Consider the following 15,688-nt stretch of genomic DNA (forward strand, 5'->3'; position numbering starts at 1 on the left):
TGTAGGAGCATTGATGGCACTGTGATGGCACTGTAGGTGCGCTGATGGCACTGTAGGAGCACACAGGGTTATGCCAGCTCACGCTGCTACTGTGTTTCTCTCTCCTCTTCTCACACTGATACAGAGTGCGAGGAGAGGAGAGAGAAACACCACAGCAGCACTAGCTGAACTGGAAATGACCCCGGTTTGTTGACAAGTGATTGCTCCATCCCATGAACCACTGTGATTGGCCCTTTATTCCAATCTGTCATGCGCTGGTTCCAGAGGACCCCACCATAATGGACACTTCCGGCTGCACGCACCAGGGGGTGTGCGAGAAGCGCGAGCACGGGAGGCCATCATATGACAGCCTCCCAGAACTAGCCTGCTGCCCTGTAGCCGTCCTGGGATATAGTGCAGTCGCCAAGTGGTTAAAGATCTATAGCATGTGCATTCACTAGATAATATTGTAGAAAATAAACAAGTGACAGATGGCCAGCTGAGAGAAATTCTCTAGAGAGCGCTGTTCAATGTAAAGATTATTTTTCTAATTAAACTGCCCCTTGAGTATTGTGAGCAATTACTAAAACAGTTTTACAGATATAATGGAGAGCTTCCTTTATATATACACCCTTATTTCTTATACTGTATGATTCTATCTGAAGGCATGTGGCTAAATAATCACTGATAATTTTTTTTTTTTATTTACTCACTTGAACATATCTGTCAAATGTAAGGGATCAATCAAATAATTTCCAAACAAAATATCTATCCACCAAATATCTATCCACTGGATGTTTAAAATATCTGAGAAAGGAAAAACAATTCTTTTTATTTTCTCCTTGAGAAAGGTGGGCTTTGACTCACCAAAATGTTGGTACCATAAAGCTATTATACCATCCTCCTTGTTCATCTGTGGAAACCCTTTGAATGCCTATTATATCTGTTGCTGCATTATTAATTTTATCTTTGATAGAATGCTAATACAGCATTCTTGTATGACAGCCCTAATTAATCTTTTGAATTTGCTATTGGAATGTAATGGAGAAGACAAATGTTACATTAGTGGAAACGTTTGTTCTGATAGGGTTTCCTGGTAGTCCCATGTTACGAGCATTTATATTTACCGCACTATTACTGGTCTATATTGTCACAATCACTGGAAATATATTTATTATTGTTATCATCTCTACTGACTATCGTCTCCACTCACCAATGTATTTCTTCTTGTCCTGCTTATCTTTTATGGAAATATTAGGCATTTCTACAGTGATTCCTAAACTTTTATCAGTCATTGCTAAAGAAAAGGGGACAATATCCAAGCATGGATGCCATACACAAACTTACTTTTACTATTTTGCATTTGCTACAGATTTTTTTATATTGACAGTTATGTCCTTTGATCGTTATTTGGCTGTGTGTCACCCTCTCAGGTACTCTTCCATTATGATAAATAGTCTCTGTGGAAAGCTGATCACCGGCTCTTTAATAACATCATCTTTATTGATTTTATTCTCATTGATAGCTAAACTGCAGCTACCTTTCTGTGGTCATGTTTTGGATCACTTTTTCTGTGACAGCTCAGCTGTGCTAAAACTGGTCTGTGTAGATGTCAGAGTGATAAAACAAAATGACATTATTGTAGCTGTTTTTTTATTGATTGGATGCCTGATGCTTACTATGATTTCATATATCTTAATTGTAATCACTGTAATAAGAATTCCATCGAAAAAAGGTAGACAGAAAACATTTTCAACATGTGTGTCTCACCTCTTTATGGTCTTGATTGTGTTTGGAAGCGCCATTTTTATTAATATAAGGCCCCCAAAGGACTATTCAGTAGAAGCAGACAAAGCCGTGAATCTCATCAGCATTATTCTGGCCCCTTTGCTGAATCCTTTTATTTATACATTAAGAAATGAGAAAGTAAAGAATTGTATCAGGGATGCTACAAACAGATACCTTACTAGCTGTTGTTTCAAAACTTGAGAGAAGGTAAAAGGCAGCAACGCCACCCCTTAACGACTCCCAGGCTTATCGGCCTTTATGCAAACCCAGAAATCATTGCGCTTAGGTGAACCACTAAAAACAAATAAAAGCTGCAAACACAAAATGTGTGATACCAAATTAAAAATAAATATTAATATAGTGCAGCACCAATATTGTGTACGTGAATAAATCAAATCTTGTAAAAAATGTAAACAAATAAAAAATAATTCACACATATGTGAAAATAATTAGTGTATAGTTTTAAATGTTCCTGTGACAATAACCCATACACAAGCCAATCTATAAGCGATTAATCGTAACGCCATATAGTGTCCCTACAGAGTCCACACAAAAAAAGTGTTGCTTCAGTCTTCCATATGTGAACACCTGTGCAGGAGGAAATAATGCTAGTGCACCCAAAAACAAACTCCAGTCGCTTACTGGATTATATTGAGTTTTGAATGAAAAAATGGTTTATGAACGCATAAAGGATTAATATATCCCCGCTGGATATCACCTTCCTTCCTCACCATAGATCTTCTGAATCGCCTCTACCTACAAGATAGAGTAAGAAGACACAGGGCAACCCCATAGCATAATCTCATAACAAAGAGCACACTTACATAAATAAAATCACCAGAGCATATATTGCTCAATGCGAATCCCATGAGCAAACAGTTTGGTTATGGCCGGCAGTTGGCTAGAGTGCATGATGGTGTCACTCCTGTATGCCCTGCCCTACATGTTTGCCCTTATCTAATTTTAATAAAATAGAATGTAGTATATTCTTCCTTAAATTCTTCCCATATACAATGTAATGTGAGCATGGCTGTTATACAAGGTGTAGTAGGCTGTAAATATGATCCTTACCCTTAGCTCTCTCTCATTCTCACTCATTCTCTCCTCCTCCTTCTCTCCCACCCCCCCCATTTTCTTTCTCTTTCATCCTCTTCCCCCATCTCTCTCCGCCCCCCCCCCCTCCATTTCTCCAGCCAAATTTTGATCCATCTATAGGCAGGCTGGTTGTATTGAAGCCAATTCATTGATCAACTTCAATAAAACCAGCCTGTTGGGTTTTTTCACCTGATCACTGTTGGTGGTTAAAGCTGCCTGCCAGCATTGATCTTTGTATTCTGCTCCCGGCGCTCCCCACGCTCCCTACCAGCAGAACACAATAATGGTCCTTTCATACGAACGATCCGATCAGATCTGCCTGTAAGTTTTTTATGCGGACCTGATGGGATCCTCCATGCATCCCTATGGGGCAGTGGATGTCAGTGGAGACATCTCCGCTGACACCCGCTGCTATCCGATTCTGATCCTGTCCGTGAAATCCAGACATGAAGTCCAGCGCATCGGATGGGATTGGATGAAAACGGACAGGCGGTCCGTTCTCATCCGATTCCCCCATAGAGGACAGCAGACCTGACAGCTCCGTCTCCGCATACAGACCGGAGACGGAGCTGTCATCTACCTGATCAGCGGGGATCAGCGGATCGATCCTTGCTGAGCAGAGAACAGACCGCGCCGGACGGTGCATCATGTGAGAGGACCCTAACACTGCGGGAAGGATTCTCCCATCAACACTGTTTCACACAGTTTCCAACATTTCGGGGTTGAAGGAAAGACAATTGCATAATATATGGCCTGCTTTAGATAGCATTTGGAAGTTAAAGGGTTACTGTGTTTAGGACACAAAGCCAAGCTTCCTGTATTTGAATGCTAATTAACCTGCCTAGCTGCTTGAAAGGGCAGTTAAACAGGAAGTTATATTGCCAAGAAAAGGAGTGAAACCGGAAATGAGATCACACAGCCATGTGTTTGGGAAGATCAGACAGTGCTGCAGGATTGAATGAAGATTAAGCAGCCATGCCTGTGTTTCCTCATCATGCAAGAAATGCATCTTAATTGCTCACAGAAGCAGGCATCAATCATCAGAACTGATTTAAGCTCCTAATTTAAAGCTTAGTAACAATTAATTCTGTATATTATCATGCTTTTTAGGGTAAATAAACAGTTTAGGGTTGATTGTTGAGTATGCATGTATATGGCCAGATTAAACATTTTTCTCTCTGCCTTTAAACTTACTCAATTTTCTCACCTTATTTTTTGCAAATGCCTATACTTCCATGAAGATTTCTGTGCACTATTCACTAAAACAATAAAAAATGTATAAGGTTTTGTAAATTTTAAAAGAATTGCTCAAAAGTACAGGTGTTAACTGGCAGGTTATACAAAAAGAGTGACATAAGGTACACCATACAACAAATTAACTACAGTACAATTAGGTAGATAGCAGAAAAAACAATACAATTCAAGTAAGTAAAAGGGATGGTTGGGAAGAGGGAGAGAATTTACCAACTGAATGCTTGTGGATTCTCATGAGTGGGGAGAAACAGGGGAGTATGTAATATTCTCTGGTGGTATGCAATTATCCCAATGATGCGATTTGGGCTGAAACGTAATATTGTTTTAAGTTCAGTACTGCTATACCCCCTGCCAATATATGATGGTATAATATCACTGCTAGGCCCCCTGCCAACCTATGATGGCAAACATTACCAATTCATGGTGCAAATTCTAGGCCTTGGATATCAGGATGCACCCAAATAGTAATGGCAAGAGTGCCCACAATACAAAAATGATAAAAAAAAATGACGTGGGGGGTCCCCTTAAATTATACCAGGCCCTTTGGGTCTGGTATGGATTTTAAGGGGAACTCCATAGCAATTTTTTTTTTAAAAAATGGCGTGGGATCCCCCTAAAATACATACAAGAATCTTATCTGAGCATGCAGCCTGGTGGCAGGTCAGGAAAGGGGGAAATGAGCGAGCGCCCCCCCTCCTGATCCATACCAGGCCACATGTCCTCAACACAGGGGGTTATTTGGGGTGGGGTGGGGTGGCGCTCTGCTCCCCCACCCCAAAGCACCTTGTCCACATGTTGATGGGGACAATGGCCTCTTCCCGACAACCCTGGGCTGTGGTTGTGTGAGTCTGCGGGCAGGGGGCTTTTCGGAATCTGGAAGCCCCCTTTAACATGGAGGTCCTTGGATCCCAGCTCCCCCCTTTCTAAATGAGTATGGGGTACATTGTAGAAACAGTACACAGGTTTTTGACAATTACTTTATAAAAAAAATAAAAAAACAATATCCCCGGATGTAAATCCATCATCAATCACGACGCCCACCCCACCGCCGGACCTGAAAGAAAAACGCCTTCATCGTAGGTATACCATTTTTTTCAGATCCAGCAGTGGCGACTGTGGCATAATTGACGATGGACCTACATCTGGGACATTGTTTTTATTATTTTTTTTAAATAAAGGACTTGTCAAAAACTTATCTATTATTTTTCTTTATTTTTGACACTTTTTTGGTGAATGAGTAGGGGTACAATGTGTCCCATATTCATTCAGATGGGGGGCAGGATCTTCCAAATTCTGATAAGCCCCCTGTCCACAGACCCCCACAACCACAGCCTAGGGTTGTCATGAAGAGGCCCTTGTCCCCATCAACATGTGAACAAGGTGCTTTGGGTGGGGGGGAGCAGAGCCCCCCCCTGCCCCAAAGCACCCACCTACTCATCTTGAGGGCATGTGGCCTCCTATGGTTTGGGGGGAGGGGGGCAACCGCTCACGTTAGCCTTGCAAAAGGAAAAAATCAACTTGATATGTGGTTAGATAAATATGTGCAAATCAAATCCACCCATATATAACAGTTTTACAAGTTTGGTAACAAAGTGGAAAGATGCTAGCCAGGTTAGCTAGAAGACCCTATATTCTCACATATACATTATCCATAAATGTATTTAACCCTGGAGCCCAGTGGTGAAGAAGTCATTACTACAGAAAACGTTACACTAAGGGCTGTTTCTTGCCTCTTGGGGCCTATGTTTATTTTTTTTATCTAAGGTCAAACTCCCACAGGTTACACAGACTCATTTAGACAAACTCCACAATCCTGTGACCTGCTTATACTTGAAGTGCCGCTCTAAGCAAAAAAGGATGTTGTCTCTGTGGTGCTAAGGTATAGGGTGCTGCCATGAAATATCACCATCCAGTAGTGTGTAGTGTACTTAGAGAAATCGCTGCTCTCCCAGTCCAGTGTGTGTTTTTGACATGTGTGAGATGGATTTAGCCTTACACCACTCCATAAGTCAAACCCTCTGATATGCCCCACCCATTGGGGCTTAGTCATAGAGGATCTCTATGACTAAGCTCAATGATGGTTAGCTCCATCTAGTGGCCAAAATGTGGTATATTTTCTCACTCTATTTCAGAATACTATACTGAATTTTGTCCATTAGATGGCACTCACAACCATATCTATTCTATTAGATAAACTATGGTCAGATTTATTCCAAAATACACATGACGTGTGTGACAGTTATAAAAAGACCTCTAAGGGAATAGATTATATCTGCAGGTAGAAAAGGTGTGTGCAGCCTATTGCATTGGGGTGTGCACCCCAAAGCTCAAACACACTAAAACATAGTAAACTATGTTTACTATGCTTGAGTTTTTGAATGAACACAGTGAGTGAGCATATTCACTGTGTTCATTTAGAAAAGGAAGGGGCTGGTAAATGACATATTGACTGGCCCTTTCCCCCACACTCCATCCTGAAAAATCAACCACAGCAGCTGAGAGGAGAGAAGGGGAGGTAAGCCAGCAGCACTGCAGGAAGAGGGAACAACATGGAGGAAGCCCAGACAGTAGGGGGAGTCGGCACCACACAGAGTTAATAGAGTGTGCCCAGGTACACCTAGCACACCCCCCGCTCAGGCCTATGGCGGGAAGCCTCTTAATTTATGTACCTTTATATTGTATTGATCATTTTTTATAATAGGTGTTTTCATTATTTTGGAAATATTTTTGGTTTGGACATTTATTTGTGGTTTCACAAATAAATCAATAGGGAACGAGCGCTATGAATTCACAAGCTGCTAGCACTAAAAAGGTGAATATATACCTCTTAAACAAGGGCAAACTTAGGCAAACCCCTGTTGAGAACGTGTTTTAACACGAAACGCGTTCAGGACTAGGCCTACACACTGGCGTCTGTCCGCTGCATCTGTGCTGTGGAGCGGCGGACCATCTAATATGAGTTCTGTTTTATTATTTACGAACATGTACATGTTTTATTAGTCGTTTGAATAAAAATATACTACACTATAAAACTTTGTTGGCTCCATGTGGTTAGCATTCTATTTAGTGTATCCATTCTGAGGACAAGGATGTCTCTATAGCCCTAAGGGGTACCTACCTACATGTATCCACTGAGATTTGACTCAAGGCTTGGCTCCCTGGGAAATCTGGTGAGCATATATATGTGCTTGATGGAGGGCCACTGTGTTGTTTAACGCACCAGCAGTTGAAAGTCTATCACCCTTTTGGATCTTTTGTGTGAACTGTGCTCCAATTTGGGATACCTGAGGAGCTCCTTGTTTCCTATTTTCAATTATCACCAGATACTGTGATCTTTTGGATGTATAAAGAACTGAACTTCCTATATTTTTATCCATTATTGTATGTTGTCATTTATGGACTATCAATAACTGAATATTGAGTACTGATTAGCTACTAACCAGTGCTGCACTCACTTTCTTTCTATTTGTGGTTTCAATTGGTGGGGATTTGTATACATATATGTGAAGGGGAAGGGGGTCTGTCCCCTGAAACGTGCAAGCTTTTCCACCGTGTGGCCATAGAGTCACCCGTCTCACCAGTTGGAGCATTGTACATGACAAGCTTGATTTTTTTCCTACTTTTGTGAGTATAACACAGTTATGTGTTTTTAATTAAATGGTATTTTTGGTAATGCACTAGGCGTTTGCACCCTCTTGCGTATATTTTTACACATATATATGAATCTGGTCTGCACACACAATGGTGCTCATGTTTGTGTTGAGAAAATGCTGAATAGTTTTCAGAAGTCTGCTTATTAGGGGGAGGGATCAACCTGATTTTTAAGGCATTGCTAACAAAAGGACAGTAAAACAAAAAAAGACCAAATAACAAAATTCCAGGAGCTAATTACAATATCGCTTATCAAAGGCAATGTGGTGACTTTAGAGTTCACTTTTAGATTTGGTTTAGAATGCAAGTTTCCATTACAAAGTCAATGCATTCTGCATTGGTGGTGAGCAGATCTTCACATGAAGAGGAATGCATCAGCATCCACTGTCCGCTGCTTGTTTTAGAAAATTATTAGGAGCAATCTGGTTAGGATCCAATTGATTGAGTTTTGAACATTTGAAGACATTCAACATGCAAAACTGAGAAAGGATGACAGAAAGAAGAACATATATTTAGACAGTGTGTAGGCCAGAGAGATCAGAGAGGGGACAATGCATTTAGGGATGAACTTCAAGTTCGAGTCGAAGGTAAGTTCGACTCGAACATCGCTCGTTCAATCGTTCGTCAAATGACGAACAAATGTGCTTCTTCGCAGGAAATTTGAGTTTCCCATAATGCATTGCACGCGTGTTATGTGATTGGCCAAAGCATGCACCCTGACCTCATGCTTTGGCCAATCAAATGATCTCTGCCATGATTGGACTAAAGGCAGGCTGCCTTTAGCCAGTCATGGCTCAGGGGCCAAGTACACGCCCCACACTACAGGTTGATGAAGGGAATAAAGTGAGCCTAGAGAGAGGGGGTGACAATGATGGACAAGAAACCAGCAGTCATGTTGCCACAGCTGAAGCATATTGCCAAGTTTGCTCCAGTGATGAGGAGGGAGGGGATGATGAGATCACTGACTGTACTTGGGTGCCTGACAGGATAGAGGAGGAGGGGGAGGATGAGGAGGATGCACAGCTCCAACAAGGCAGGATGTGCTCCAGGGGCCGGCATAGCAGTAGCCAACCTATTGCGTCACAGCACAGAGCTCCAAAGGTGCAGGGTACTGCAAAATCCCAGCGTACTCCAAAAAGTTCATTAGTGTGGGCTTTTTTCAGCATCTGTGCAATAGACCGCTGCATTGCTTTTTGCAACTTCTATCTAAAGCGGATCAAGCGTGGCCAGAACACCAGCCGCTTGGGCAACACATGCTTGACAAGGCATATGACAACCTGCCATGCAGTCCGTTGGCAACACCACCTGAAAGAGGCCCCAGATCAAAACAAGCATACATCACCTTGCTCCTCATCTGCGATCTCTAACCCTACTATACCTCATGCCTTCACAAATACCAGCATTGAGAGGGATAATGGTTTAGCAATGAGTGGAACATAGATTTGCACCCAATCTGCTAGCAGTACAATACCACCTGATTTGAGCAGCAGGCAAATTTCACTACACCAGTATTTGAACCGTAGAAAGAAATACTGTACCAGCCATCCACATGCTTAGCGTCTTAATGCTAGCTTGGCCAAATTGCTAGCATTACAGTTGCTGCCTTTTCATCTGGTAGACTTGGATCCCTTTCGCGAATATGTGGAATGTGCTGCACCACAGAGGCAGGTCCCAAAAAGGCACTTCTTTTCGCGTAAGGCCATTCCGTCTCTCTACTGTCATGTGAAAGGTAGTGTTTTGGCCTTGTTGGACAAAGCGGTCAGCAGGAAGGTGCACATAGGTCCAGCAGGCATGGACAGGGACATTACATTTTTTTCACGGTGCACTGGGTAACTCTGCTGGCAGCTGGGAAGGATGCAGGACAGGGTTCCGTGTTGCAGCTTGTTTTGCCACCACGCCTCCAAAAAGCTGGTACTGGTTCTGCCACATCTGGCTACTTCACTACCTCCTCCTCCATGCCCTCTGCTGCTCAATAGTCCTCTGTAGCAACAGAGCTCCCTAAGCGTTCAAGGCTAAAAGATACCATGCTGTGCTTCAGTTGGTCTGTCTAGGGGATAGGAGTCTCACTGGTGCAGAGATTCTGTCAACTCCGCAGGGGCAGGCTCAGAGATGGTTGACGCCATGACAGCTTGAGCCAGGAATGGTTGTATGCGATAATGGCACCAACCTTCTCTCCACCCTCCGACAGGGACACTTGACACATGTTCCATGCTTGGCACATGTCCTGAATCTGGTGGTGCAGTGTTTCTTAAGCAGATACCTGGGCTTCGTAAATCTCCTGAGGCAGGCCAGGAAAGTCTGTGGCCATTTCCGCAGTCCATTCAATGCTAGTGCTCGCTTATCTGACATTCAATGGGAATTCAACCTGCTCACCAACCGCCTCATTTGTGACATTCCCACCAAGTGGAACTCAACGTTGGCAATGCTGCAGCGGCTGCACACACAGCAGAGGGCCATCAATGAGAAGCTGTGTGAGTATGGCACAAGGACATCATCAGGGGAGCTTGTTTTTTTTTTGCCACGCCAGTGACTTTTGATCAAGTATGCATGCATCGATCGTCCTGTCACCATTTGAGGAGCCCATAAGGATTGTGAGCCGGGACGATGCATGCATCAGTGACACTATCCCGCTAGTCTACCTGCTGGAGCACACGCTGCATGGAATCATGAACAGGGCACTTGAGGCAGAACAGCGGGAGGAAGAGGAGGACTTCCTTTCCTCACAAGGTGTAATGTTCTGGTACCTTTGGGTACCCTAATTACTCTTTCATAAGTGTATGCGCCCCACCATTCTCTTTTGGTAAGGTGCGCATACACCTTTAAGACTGATGCTGTCATCACTGAGCGCCGGACTGGATGGCTATTTAGATCGCCGGCTCTCACTCACATGTGTTCGTTCAAACTGCTTTGTGCCTTGATGCTAACCTGTCTTGAAGCTCTCATGCTTGCAAGCATACCTCGCTGTCGGAACCACGCTGCGCTGATCCCTGTATCCCGCTACCGGATCATCCGCTCTTGCCGAACCTCTCCTCTGCTACATTGCTATTAGTGATAAGTACCCCACAGGGGAAACCTCTATAACCTTTATACTAAAGCTTACACTATCTAGCTCTGCATACTAAGGACTATTACTACATCTGCATTATCTAAGATTGCTAGCTCTTGAGCCTACTACCACCTGTTCTTGCACTGGGTTGATCTCTCTTGTATGTCCACCTGCTACTCTGTCATCTACTACCATACATGATTGCTAAACCTATCTGCATCCCATCTGCTACTATCTTACTTTGAAGAACATTTCCTTTCAAGTGTCTGTCATCTACCATCTCTACCCAACCTGTCTCTTCAGCCTATCATCACTGTGTTACTATATACATAAGTCACTCTAGGAAACATCTTATTGAGTGTGTGTATTTACTTGCTGAATTGAGATCATCCACACATGATGAGTCATTGAGAGTTGGGATTGGTGTCTCAGCGTTTCTCTACATGACTACTGAAGTGGAATATTTCTGCAGCTGAAAATCCACATCATACGTAAAACGCAGGAGCGTTACACAAGGCCCCCTTTATGCAGATATTATTCCTGCAGGGCCACAAAACACACAGAAGGAAGAGAAGGAGGAGGATGAGGAGTTCAGCAGCATGGATGTAGAGGAAGAGGATAGCATACAGCAGTCTTCAAGGGATGGTTTTGACTCTCCAGAAACCATAGGAGTTGTACGTGTTTGGGGAGAGGTTGCTCCTGCTAACAATGCCATCCTTAGTGACCCAGAGGACTCAAAAGCTCATGCATCCTCCAACTTACGTTGCATGGGCTCACTAATTCTGCAAAGCCTGAGAAAGGACCTGAGGATTCGTGCTATCAAGGAGAGGGATAAGTACTGGTTGGCAACCCTTCTTGATCCATGTTACAAGGGTAAAGTTTCAGAGCTCATCCTGCCTTCGCAGAGGGAGCAGAGGATGAAATATCTTGAGGAGGCCTTGAAAAAAAAGATTGTGTACCGCCTTTCCAGACACTGGGAGGTCAACATTCTCTGGACATGTTTCTGAGGGATCGTTCAGCCAAAGGAGGAGCGGTGGAGAAGGCGGCTGGCTGACCGATGCCTTTAAACAGTTCCTTTGTCCTCAGCAGCACCCAGGGCTGTTAGGTTTAGGCAACCATCAGCAGCGTCTCCATCATATGGTGCATGATTATCTAGGTGCAAGAGCAGACTTGGAGATCTTTCCAGCTGCGCATCCACTGGCTTACTGGGTCTTGAGGATGGACCACTGGCCAGAACTTGCACAATATGCAATGGAGCTACTGGCCTGTCCTGCTTCCAGTGTGCTTTCCGAACGGACGTTCAGTGCTGCTGGAGGTTTTGTGACGGACAAAAGAGTGTGTCTGCCACAGAGTTTGTGTAGCACATGCAATTTCAAATTTGTAAGGAATTCTTACCAGCAGGTCCCGTTCCTGCTCCCAGCAAGAGTAACTGCGAGGCCTTGGTTACGGTGTTCAGGCACCACCTATGGCAAAGGCCCAATTTTTGGCACTTGTATAACACATGCAATTTTAAATTTGTATGGAATTCTTACCAGCAAGTCCTGTTCCTGCACTCAGCAAGAGTAACTGCGAAGTCTTGGTGATGGTGTTCAGGCACCACCTATGGCAAAGGCCCAATTTTTGGCACTTGTATAGCACATGCAATTTCAAATTTGTATGGAATTTTTACCAGCAGGTCCTATTCCTGCACCCAGCAAAAGTAACTGCAAGGCCTTGGTTATGGTGTTCAGGCACCACCTACGGCATAGGCCCAATTTTTGGCACTTGTATAGCACATGCAATTTCAAATTTGTAAGGAATTCTTACCAGCAGGTCCCGTTCCTGCTTCCAGCAAGAGTAACTGTGAGGCCTTGGTTACGGTGTTCAGGCACCACCTACGGCAAAGGCCCAGTTTTTGGCACTTGTATAACACATGCAATTTTAAATTTGTATGGAATTCTTACCAGCAAGTCCTGTTCCTTCACTCAGCAAGAGTAACTGCGAAGTCTTGGTGATGGTGTTCAGGCACCACCTATGGCAAAGGCCCAATTTTTGGCACTTGTATAGCACATGCAATTTCAAATTTGTATGGAATTTTTACCAGCAGGTCCTATTCCTGCACCCAGCAAAAGTAACTGCAAGGCCTTGGTTATGGTGTTCAGGCACCACCTACGGCATAGGCCCAATTTTTGGCACTTGTATAGCACATGCAATTTCAAATTTGTAAGGAATTCTTACCAGCAGGTCCCGTTCCTGCTACCAGCAAGAGTAACTGTGAGGCCTTGGTTACGGTGTTCAGGCACCACCTACGGCAAAGGCCCAGTTTTTGGCACTTGTATAGCACATGCAATTTCAAATTTGTATGGAATTCTCACCAGCAGGTCCCGTTCCTGCTCCCAGCAAGAGTAACTGCGAGGGCTTGGTTACGGTGTTCAGGCACCACATACGGCAAAGGCCCAATTTTTGGCACTTGTATAGCACATGCAATTTCAAATTTGTATAGAATTCTTACCAGCGGGTCCCATTCCTGCTCCCAGCAAGAGTAACTGCAAGGCATGGTTACGGTGTTCAGGCACCACCTACGGCAAAGGCCCATTTTTTGGCACTTGTATAGCACATGCAATTTCAAATTTGTATGGAATTCTTACCAGCAGGTCCCATTCCTGCACCCAGCAAGAGTAACTGTGAAGCCTTGGTTACGGTGTTCAGGCACCACCTATGGCAAAGGCCCAATTTTTGACACTTTATAGCACATGCAATTTCAAATTTGTAAGGAATTCTTACCAGAAGGTCTCGTTCCTTCACCCAGCAAAAGTAACTGCGAGGCCTTGGTTACGGTGTTCAGGCACCTCCTACGGCAAAGGCCCAATTTTTGACACTTTATAGCACATGCAATTTTAAATTTGTATGGAATTTTTACCAGCAGGTCCCGTCCCTGCACCCAGCAAACGTAACTGCGAGGCCTTGGTTACGGTGTTCAGGCACCACCTATGGCAAAGGCACAATTTTTGGCACTTGTATTGCACATGCAATTTCAAATTTGTAAGGAATTCTTACCAGAAGGTCTCGTTCCTGCACCCAGCAAAAGTAACTGCGAGGCCTTGGTTATGGTGTTCAGACACCAAATACGGCAAAGGCCCAATTTTTGGCACTTGTATAGCACACGCAATTTCAAATTTGTATGGAATTCTTACCAGCAGGTCCCCTTCCTGCTCCCAGCAAGAGTAACTGCAAGGCCTTGGTTATGGTGTTCAGAAACCATCTACGGCAAAGGCACATTTTTGGCACTTGTATAGCACATGCAGTTTCAAATTTCAAATTTGTATGGAATTCTTACCAGCAGGTCCCGTTCCTGCTTCCAGCAAGAGTAACTGCGAAGCCTTGGTTACGCTGTTCAGGCACCACCTATGGCAAAGGCCCAATTTTTGGCACTTTATAGCACATGCAATTTCAAATTTGTATGGAATTTTTACCAGCAGGTAATATTCATTCGCTATTGGCACACAACTGGGTGGGCCCGGGGTGCAGTACTCTGCACCCCGGCCCACCCTTTTCTGAAGCCAATAGGCTTCAGAAAAGGCCTCTGGCTCTAATCAGGTGCTTAAAAAAAAAATCCCCATTGAACTCCATGCATCCGGCACCCCTGCATGTACTGTAGATTAGGGGCCCGGACACATGGATGGGGGGGCAGTGCTCCTGCGCCCCTAATGGAAGGGCTGCCCCTGCTCACAAGTATGGTCCTAGAAGGACTGGTGTCCATTAACTGAATGATGAATGTGGGCAAGGGATGGCACCACAGTGAGCATTAGGCGTAGGCCAATTGGTATGTTTGTCTACTAGCCTGACTAACAAAACTGTGAAATACAATAAGCTGAATAAATTAGAGTAAAATAAACACAAAAACACTTAAAGGAAGGCTCATGTTAGGCTTTAGAAGCAGTCACTCATTCATATGGTGGCAAAATATCTGCTTCTATAGTAAGGGGTGGATGATTGGACCTAAGGGAGGGATCCAGCCACAAGCTATAGGAAGCTTTATTATTTATTGCATTGGCTTTTTTTGCATTATATGTTTGTTTATGGAATAAATTTGCACTGGCACTTAGTGCCGGGTTACACTTATGCGATGCGGGAAGGCTGCGAATTCGCAGCCTGTTCCCGCATCGCAAACGAACCCTTGGCAGGTCACACTGCCATATGCGATACGCTGGGGGTGTCAATGAAATGTTAACGACACCCCCAGTTTGATCGCATATCGCAGTGCGATCTTTACAGTTTGCACAGGATCGGATCGCACAAGTGTGAACCACTGTGCGATCCGATCCTGATGCGGCTGAAAAAAAGGGTCCTGTGCGACTTTGGTGCGGGTGCAGTGCGAATTTAGCCATACAAAGTGTATGGCTGAATTCGCACCGCACAGCCGATCGCATGTAATGAAGGAGCAGTGCGCTCCGATATTACATGCGATCGCTGCAGCCGCAAGAGTGTCAACTGGCACTTAGGGTCCTTTTACACAGGCTTTCAGTCCGGCAGACTCCGTTTTGCTCAGTGGGGAACAATCCGCTAATCCCCGCTGAGCAGGCGGATGACAGATTAGTCTCCGCTTACTTTGCAGAGGCGGAGCTGTCAGAGCCCCGCTCTCCTCTATGGGGGAGCTGTCTGTTTTCATCCGATCCTATCTGATCCGATCCTCCAGATGGATAGAAAATAGGGTTTCCATCCATCTGGATTTTACGGACCACATCGGATCGCATAGCAGCGGGTGTCAGCGGAGATGTCACTACTGACATCTGCTGCTCCATAGAGGTGCATGGAGCATCCAATCAGGTGCGCCTGAAAAACTGACAGGTGGACCTGATCGGAAAACCTGTGTGAAAGGGGCCTAAATATATATGA

Source organism: Pelophylax lessonae (genome assembly GCF_965119305.1).
Source record: "Pelophylax lessonae genome assembly, chromosome: 1".
NCBI classification, from domain to species: Eukaryota; Metazoa; Chordata; class Amphibia; order Anura; family Ranidae; genus Pelophylax; species Pelophylax lessonae.